Here is a 10,351-nt window from a genome sequence, read left to right as displayed (position 1 = left end):
AAAGGCCTCCACGGCTGTTCAGCTAAGACTGATTGAATCACCTGGTGATTCTCACGAGATCTCACTTAGGATACTACCCCATCCAAAGACAGACTCGCTCAAATACACTCGGGATTTATTAAGTATTGGGATGAAAGAGTAACCCCAATTAATCTAGAATTCTTCAACCTAAACACCAATTCCTAAAATTGAACCCTTTAACCAACGAAACCTCCCATTACTTACCCAAAACTACAGAAAATATTCCCAACCCTCAACACTTTTCCCAAATAACCCTTAACATCCATGACATATCCCCATATTCTTAGTTTTATTATATGATATTATCAAATAAATAAAATAAAACTTTCAAAATAACACATTTATTAGCAAAATACAATTTTCCTTTCATTATATTATATAAACATAACTACCAGTACACAAAATTACAAAGCTAATATTACCATGTGTAAAAGTTAAGTATGAACCTGAAAGTTTGATTATGCTAAAACAGTCTCTACATGAGTGTGTGTTTAAATATATAGTATCAAAAGTGATTTAAACAAATGGTGTAGGCTATCCGTAAATACCTCACATTTAAGTTTCCCATTCTACAAATTAATAAAAGAAATAGATATATAAATGAAGGCAAACAATTTACGTTCATAGTTAACTTTTACACATTGTATTACAATATTGTCATACTAGCCTACTTTTTAAAAGCTTGGGGTAAATCAGAGGAGTCCCCTAACTTGTGAAAAATGTTTCCAGCATCAGAAAGATTAGAGTCTGCAACTTTCGAAAATAAAGAACTCACTGACCCTGCATCAACTAATCTATTCATTCTTGAATATCTATCTAAGGAACGTTTGCTAAACCAACCAACATGTTCCATAATCTCCTTACTAGAAGCTATACCTGAAGACATCATAGTTATAGCACAACCTCCTCTAATGCCATGTATAGTTTCACCCTCAAAAATATTCAAATCTTTAAGGTACAATTGCAAACGGATGCCCATTCCTGAAGAAGAAACTGGAGATTCTATAACACGAGAGTGAGAAGGGTCTAAAGTCCTAAAAAGATAACCTACTGATAAATCGATATCCATTTCTTCTGCTCCAGAAACATACTGATTTAAATTTTCAACAGGACAAATCAACTTATCGGAGACTGGTGAAATCACAAACTCATTGATTTTGCCATTCCCTAAAGTTTTGCCTACTGTATGACGAAATAAAAGAGCCTCAGAATCTGTCAACTTTTTCACCTCTTGCGCTAAACACTTGCCTAAATCACTGGCCCTATCTCCCGCAAAAAAACTGCAAAGTAAAAAATGCTCTATCTCTTAAATATACAAAACGTTTACCAGGTTTTAACGTATGATCATTCAACTGTTCTGTTATGTAAACACTGATTTTTTTCAGCTTGTCTAAAAGTATAGGTTTTGCCTGCACAATAGGTACATGGGCTACTGCTTGTTCTAGTTTTACTGCTTCTAAATAGCGCTTAACTATAGTACTCGACACAGGGTTTCCGAATTTGATAAGACCAGACTCGGTCCATTCACCCTTTCTACCGAATCAAAAATAACCTTCAACTGTCTCGCTAAAGAGGATACAGTGCCAGAAGCTAGTCTACAAGGACATGAACAATCCTTAAATTTCTTGTCTCCTAAAAATGGACAACATAAATCATGTATTTTCGTTTTCCCTTTCATATCACGGTCAATCAAAAACAATCTTATGTCTTCTGGAGTGGCAGAAGTCAGATTTTTAGCACGACCTATTAAGAAAGATTCTAAATCTTTCTTCAAAGAAACCTTTTTCTTATCATATGTTTTATTGTTTAGCATGTTTTCTAGGTAAAGTATACGTTTCTTAGCATTATAAGATTTTAAATCCTGATCATCAATAGAGACTTCTCCAGTATCCTCTCTTCTATCCCCACAAAACTGGCAAAATCGAAAATCCTTCAGATTAAGACAGCCACATATCTTGCAACTTTCATAATCTATCTGTCTAATATTTCTGTAAACGAATGCCTACAAAAAATGAAAAACTTTCAACTTCAAACTCATACTGTATTTAAGCATAACTTAATGAAACTTCAACCTAGCTGCCCAAAGATCACACTTAAGTCCCCTCTTATCAGGAACAAAACCTTTCTTAGACGGTACAAGAAGGACACCCAACTCTCCTCTTCTACCAAGAACAATATGGTCTACCAACGAATTAGACAACAATGGCCACCAAATGGGTCTAACATCCTCATCAGGAATAACAATAGTGCAAAATCTCACCTTTTGATCTCTCAGAAAACTCAAAACTGGAAGGATCAAAGCAAAAGGAGGGAAAACGTACAAATTATCAGATAGACACAAAGTCTGAGAAAACACATTGATACCCGCAGAACCTGGAGTTGGATACGGGGTGAAATGGCGCAAAGGCACATCTACAGTATCCCTCATCACATTAGAGTCTAAAGACATAAGATATATATGGTGCGGGCCAAAAGTTTGCTCTATTAAAAGAAACTTATCTCTATTCAACATACAATCCTGGGCAGACAGACTTCTAGAAAGCAAATCTGCAGGATTCTCTTTTGAAGGAATGTAAGATAACCTCAAATCAACATTAAACTCAACTGTGAAATTGAAAAGATCCTTCATCAATTCATTTAAAGCCAAATCCTTAAATGTCTGCTTCTCCCATGCCTGCACACATGCCATATTATCAACAAAAGCGTCCACCCTATGATCCTGGATGGAAACCGAAACTGATTTAAGACCATTAATCAAAGCTTGTGTTTCCTTTAAATGAATAGCCCGTTCATCCTTTTCATCCCAAAAGTCAGAAAATTCAGTAGGATTGTCCTACATGTCCTATGAATAAACTAATGCTCCCCATTTGTATAAAGACGAGTCAGTAACCATAGAAACCTGTAAATGTTTTTCACCTCTCCAAGGGAAACACCCCTTCCAGCTTTGTAAGAAAGTCCAGTGAGAAATTTCATTTCTTAAATCCTGAGAAAGCTTAACATAACCACTGTTTTTCCCTGCTATACTCATAGCTTTGTTAACCTCCTTAGTATAGAATTTAGCACTAGGCACTGCCAACAAGAAAGAGATACATTTCCCAGCAAACTTTTGTAAAGTATTCAAATCAACTTCCTGTACAGCTAAGATTTTATCCTTCAATACTAAAAATTTGTCAACTTTATCTTCAGGAATCAGAAAAGCCAATCGGTCTGAGTCAATCCACATACCCAAAAACCTAATTACCGTACTAGGTACAAACTTAGATTTTCAATATTAATGAAATAACCTAACCTAATTAAGACTTCGCAAACAACATACAAGGACTTGAACGCATTCTCCTGCCTTACACACTGTACCTCATCAGGTTTCCCCATCAGCTCTCCTATCCATCTATCATCTATATACTGTAAACAAGGTACGCCCAGGGATCTACAAAACCCTGTAGCAGTCAGTCCAGTCATCTGATATATATATGCACTTGCCTTGAAACCAAAAGGTATAGTGTTAAAGACAAAATAATACCCACCAAATTGCAAACCAAAATATTTTCTACTATTCTCATCCAGAAAAATATGATCATAACCAGATTTGTCATCTAAAGAAGACATCAAGTCACATTTACGAACAAGGCGTGGGAGGTCTCTTAAGGTTTCCAGAGAAAAGGGACTATCAATAATCCATAAATTGAGATATCTTTCGTCATGACAAGTCTCGGTTTACTAGGTTCTATAGTCAGAGGAAGCACTAAATAAGGAGGGTCGCATTCACCCACTTTCCCTAGTAATGTCAAAGAACCATTCCTTAACCTTTCCTCCAAAGTTTCAGCAATAAACTGGGTATAGTCTTCACAAATCTTAGCGTTAGGTAGTAAAATACCCGGAGGAATATTATGGTCATAATGCCTCCCTTTAAAGTTTCCCTTGAAATGCTTAAAAAATTGATTAACATTTACACCATTTTTGACCCAATCTAGGACTTTTTTATCCGTACAAATTTTTTCCCATTCATCAAAATGATCATGCAAACTGCCTGCTATAAAATTGGTAGGGTTTCTAAACTTCAAATTACACAAATCAAACTCTTCATTATTGTTAATTACACCCTCTGCAGAAATATGGGTTAGGGGCTGAGATATCGCACCTCTGTAATCAATGTAGTCTTCCCTTATCCTTCTCTGTATTCCTGAAGGATTAAAACTAGATTTCAACTCCCAAATAGGAATATCTGGTATAATTTTTTGCCTCTTTTTATCACTACTATGGCTAAAAACTTCTCCCTGAAATAATTATAAAACCATTCTTAGACCAAGAGATTACAGAGGTGGATACTCAGCCCCCAACCCACGTGAATATAAAATTCACTAGGGCTTCAGTGTCCCTTGGGTTAAAGGCTAGTATCCATAAAATCATATTTAAACGATATGAAAATGTAAGCAAAATGTACAAAATCACAAAACACAAATACCTGAATAAATATCCCAAAATAAGAAATTCACACTTTTGAACAAATCAATACTATTTTAAGAGTCCTTCTTAATCTTCGCACCATTCCGCAACATAATGCCCACTTTCTTTACAAAAAAGACAGTTGCCTCTTCTGGAGTACCCTCCCCTTCCCCTTCTATTAAATCTTAAGCTTCCGTTCCCAAAATTCCCCTGAAAATTAGAATAACCCTGAGAGCCATAAAAATTCGTAAGGGTTCCGCGGAACCCAGTGTCTCGCCTACTTTTTCTGTTAATCGCAGGCTCAACAAAAATGAGGAAGTAAATCAATAAAAATATTCCACTTGATACTATCTTTTGATTGTAAGAAGCTTCTGTCCAAGTTTGGTAAAAATCCAGGATAGTTTATGAATCTAATAAATGTTTAAAAACTTTAACAGTAGACTGAATGTAATGTTAACTGGAAGAAAACAAAATTTCCTTCTAGATACTAGCATTTGATCATAAACAAGCTTCTGTCCAAGTTTGGTACAAATCCAAAATAGTATAAGAAAGTTATTAAAATTTTAAAAACTTTAACCACAGAGTGAATGTGTTGGTTCCTGGCAGAAAATCCAAGTCCATTTAAAAGTAAAATACAGAAAAAATGGATTTATTTTTTTACAAAATTTCCTTCTAGATACTAGCTTTTGATCATAAACAAGCTTCTGTCCAAGTTTGGTACAAATCCAAAATAGTATAAGAAAGTTATTAAAATTTTAAAAACTTTAACCACAGAGTGAATGTGTTGTTTCCTGGCAGAAAATCCAAGTCCATTTAAAAGTAAAATACAGAAAAAATGGATTTATTTTTTTACAAAATTTCCTTCTAGATACTAGCTTTTGATCATAAACAAGCTTCTTACAAGTTTGGTACAAATCCAAAATAGTATAAGAAAGTTATTAAAATTTTAAAAACTTTAACCACAGAGTGAATGTGTTGTTTCCTGGCAGAAAATCTAAGTCCATTTAAAAATAAAATAAGGAAAAAATGGATTTATTTTTTTACAAAATTTACTTCTGGATACTATCTTATGACCATAAACAAGCTTCTGTCTAAGTTTGGTACAAACCCAGGATAGCTTAAGAAAGTTATTAAAATTTTAAAAACTTTAACCACAGAGTGAATGTAATATTTCCCGGCAGAAAAACTAAGTCCATTTATAAGTAAAATACGGAAAAAATGGAATTTTATTTTTACAAAATTTACTTCTGGATACTATCTTATGATCATAAACAAGCTTCTGTCCAAGTTTGGTAGAAATCCAGGATAGTTTAAGAAAGTTATTAAAATTTCAAAAACTTTAACCACAGAGTGAATATTTGTGGACGCCGCCGCCGACGACGACGCCGACGGAATGTAGGATCGCTATGTCTCACTTTTTCGACTAAAGTCGAAGGCTCGACAAAAAGGTGGCATAGGCATTGGACCTTGAACAAAGGGGTATCCAAAAGAGGCAGGATTATTAATTGCACCAAAATTATGTGGCATTTTAATATCATTTTCTTTATCAGGTTGTTCAATTCTTACAGACTTCTTCGGAGAATCCTCATACTTTTTACCCTTCATCCACTCGGCTACCATATTAGCTAATTTTTTGTCCTCTGCCGATCCAAATAGTTTCATTGCTAAATTACAGATATCCTTAGAATCCTCGAACTTTTTGCAGTAAGTATAAGCCTTAGAGAAAAATTCTGCTTCCTTATGTCTATATTTTGTAGCAACAGTAACAAGAGATTCTATGGCAGCCAATAGAACATGTGATGGTGTTAAGTTGGGCCTAGACGCCAGTATCCTTACATGTGCTAAACTCTCTCCTACCTGGCTTTCGGCGGATTTATTAGAAAAAGAGGTCATCTTATTTCCTGAGAGAAAATAAAAAATAAAAATAAAATTCAAAACTTTTAACAAGTATCCTGTAAATAACTCAGTAAATGTTTTCGGAATTGAGGTTTCAACAAAAATAGAATAGCAACAGTCAGGAAGGGCCCCCTCGGCACTTTTGATCTTTGATTCTCAAAAATTTGTAATATTGCATCAAAATTTTTTTTTTTTTTTTTTTTATTTATTTTTTTTTTTTTTTTTGTCCGAAAACTTTCATCCAAATCTAAACCAAGTTTGATATGCACATCTACATATGTAGGTTAACAACCGTGTAAAATTTTAGGTTTCTATCTTGTATAGTTGTGACGTTTTTGTGTCGATAAAAATGATTAAACAAAAAAAAAACCTAAATTTACCCAAAATATACAACTGATCAAAACAAATTTTAGTATTCACATTTACATATGTTGCTAAACAAGTGTGTAAAATTTCAGTTCTGTATCTTAATAGTTTAAGTTTTACATTGCAGAGGGACGGACGGACACAGTGAGAACTATAGGGCTCCCGTTTCCTCAATTCGGGGCCCTAAAAATTTACAATCATATCAAGAGTATCCCACTACAGACTAAATACATACAGAATACACTATCTATAGCTAAGGAGTAAGCAAGCAAAAGAAGGAACAGATTCCTAGTATAACAGACGGACGGATATATAATACTATGTACCAGAAAGACATCTAAATCACTGGAGCAAAAAATACATAACTTTTCAGGGCACAATCAACCCCGAGTGTGAAGATTTTACAGGACTTTTAGGGGAGCTATTTTTTTTTCTCAAAATGGAAAACTTTGTCTCTTTGACACATTCCCCATAACCTTATATATTTTTATTATTTTACTGAAACAACTCAATATCTCACCTAAAGGCACGAAATCTGGAGTCGTGCTGGGATCTGGAACTGGTATATTCCCACCCACAGCTCCACTACTGGTACTAGCGCTAGGCTCGGGCACAGCCTTGGGTGCCAGAGTCTTGCCCCTTGGGGCCCCGACAAGATTAGCCTGCGTAATTGTAAAATGCACAAGGCAGCGAGCATTCTCTATCAAAGGTTCCTTGCCACACAACTACAAAATACAGTAAAATAAAGGTTGAAAATTGTGTTTTTCCGTTAAAATTCGTCATAAATTAGCATACAAATTAAATAATTAAATACATGTACTAACAAGACTTATTAAAACTGCTCTCCATCATGGACTATACTTTACATTTTTTTTTTTTTTTTTTTTTCCCAGCGTACAGTACTCGCCCTCTGGATATGAGGAAAACATATTTATTTGTTGATGTAATTTGATGTATTTGTTGCACTTCACCATATCCCTTCTTATTTCTATATAAACCAAAACTAGAAATTCCTGTGACCAAAGTCATTCAGACGTAAAATATAGGTCAAAATAACCTAAAATAGGTTGATCACCTTAAACCAGACCAAGACATATCTAGATCTACTGCTCAAAATCATTACTCTACTACAAGTAGCACCTAAAATAAGGACCTTAACCAAAACGTGACGGTCAGATGGACTAGGGTACCAACCGAAGACCTAGCCTTGACTACAGCCCAACAGGTGAAAAGAAAGGCGATATTTAAAAAATGATAATTCCTGTAAAATAAATATCAGATAGCTCACGTCATATGCACAGTCATCCAAAATTCACATATGTGACATTCATACAAATTTAAAGTAAAAAGGGGAGTTTACAGCAAATTTCAAATTAAATATTTTTACCGCCAAAACATCGCTCATGACCTCTCCCGTAAGTCCGTTAAATTCAGTCTCCAATTCCTCAAACGAATAGTCAAGGAGAGAGTGGTCCTTCTTTAATTTGTTAAAACTCTCATCTAGTATCTGGGTCTGGTGCGCCTTGACCTTTAGAATAATAGCTATTAAAGATTTCCCTACCAGGGGATACCTGGATTTCAAGACCTGTGCCTGGTCCATCCTCCTGAAATAAACAAAATATTTATACTATCAACTTTTCAGTTACCGTAAAAAATCTCAGACACATCGGAAACACTGTTACTGGTGTAAAAGGAGAAACATAGATCTTACAAATTTCAAATAAAATGTTCATACTGACATGTAGAAATATTTTAACCAAACATAAACAGTATAGATCTAACTGTAAACAAAAAGACCAAGAGTCGCCCGGTGAGCCGGCCATTTAAAAATCGCAAGTGCATAAAATTTAACCTAGATATGCTATGTTTACAAATTACTACAAAGTTTAAAGGTACAAAGAGAAAAGCGGTCGATAAATTGACCACATGTCGTGGAGAAAAGTACTCAAGAAAATCCGTACACATTACAAATAAGAAAATAAAAGTATTTTTGAAACATAAATAAAAATGCGATCTTGTTCTCCAAAATATTTACCTGAAAGATCACAAAGCAAAATAGTATCCCAAAGAAAAATAAAGCCTTCAATTTTAAAGCACATGTAACGTGACACTGTAGAACACGTAAACGAAAATAAAATTAAAAGGCTATAAAATGCCCGCTCTCATGGAACGCACGAGAAAATGGTCGCCACCGGTTAACGACCTGGGACTACCATTAGATTTTTAATTCTCTGCAAAAACGAATAAAAATAAAACAGCTACTCAAGACCCATACACTCTCACAAAACGCATAAAAGAGCTTTACAAAACACACCCTGAAAATCCAACAAAACCAAAAAATAAGTACAAATTAATACCGCATGTTCAAAGATCTTCAAAAACCCGCCGAAACTCACGATTTAACAAACCTGCTAAGCTATCCAAAGCCTGCAATATAGTCTTTAAATTATCCAATGCATTGCATAAACCAAAGAAATAATACCAAAATTTTATTTTCTAAAAAGTTAAAAAACACGTGTACAAAGCACGCCGAGATTAAACCAACAAAACTTATAAAAATAACAAGGCTTCGAGCCAAAATGACACACCAAGCTATCCCAAAACCTGCAATAATAGCCTTAAAACTATCTATTGCACAACCAAATAAAATCAAATCAAATTAAAAACGTTAAAAAACAACACGTGTTCAAGGAAACACTGAACAAAAATTACAAAGCTTCGTGCCCATAATGACTCGTCAAGCTTTCCGACCAAAACCTGCAATTATAGCCTTAAAACTATCTATTGCACAACCAAATAAAATCAAATCAAATTAAAAACATAAAAACAGAACACGTGTTCAAAGAAACACTGAACAAAATTTACAAAGCTTCGTGCCCAAAATGACACGCCAAGCTATCCGACCAAAAACTGCAATTATAGCCTTAAAACTATCTATTGCACAACCAAATAAAATAAAAGAAATAATTACCTAAACAGGCTTTGTCCAAACACAAACGAATTCGAAGAAAGCCGCTGGTCCAAAAAGGATCCGTACTCGTCGGCTGTTCAGCTAAGACTGATTGAATCACCTGGTGATTCTCGCGAGATCTCACTTAGGATAATCCATAAATGACATGCAGAAAAAGGAAGTCATGCATCAATTATAAACATTGCACTGACAATGAAGCTAATTCTTGAATAGATCATTTGAGCCTTGAGCACTTTACAATATTCTAAGTTTGTAAGACAATGATAATCCCTTACTTCATGATAAGTACTCGCTAACGCTCGTACTTATTCATGAAGAAAGGGATTATCATTCTCTTACATATACGAGTTACAATTGCCCCAAAGCACATTTATCAGCTTGAAAGGATTTGTGATTGAAACTAACTAATAAAACTTTAATTTTGAAACAAACAAAAAATCCAAAATTAAAGATCAAAATATTTTAAAATCACTTCAAATTACTAAAAAAATAAACTATACCAAAGCACTGCAAAAAAAAAATGAAAAAAGTTTTAAAGTCAAGTATGTATAACCTAAATCTTAAGCAAATCCGCTTACCAAAACTCAGATTACTGGATCCGCAGTGGTAAAAATAATAATTTACAATATTCTGATAAGATAAAAAAAAAAAAAA

General features: G+C 34.3%; 1 pseudogene; it reads right to left on the bottom strand.

The window, feature by feature from the left end:
• Nucleotides 1–632: 632 nt before the first annotated feature.
• Nucleotides 633–8,326, bottom strand: LOC127702804 (uncharacterized; annotated as a pseudogene).
• Nucleotides 8,327–10,351: the final 2,025 nt, after the last annotated feature.

The sequence above is a fragment of the Mytilus californianus genome, unplaced genomic scaffold, assembly GCF_021869535.1.
Source record: "Mytilus californianus isolate M0D057914Y unplaced genomic scaffold, xbMytCali1.0.p SCAF_5, whole genome shotgun sequence".
Taxonomy (NCBI): domain Eukaryota; kingdom Metazoa; phylum Mollusca; class Bivalvia; order Mytilida; family Mytilidae; genus Mytilus; species Mytilus californianus.
The sequence above is the reverse complement of the archived record's forward strand: the minus strand, read 5'-3'. Positions and strand labels throughout refer to the sequence as shown.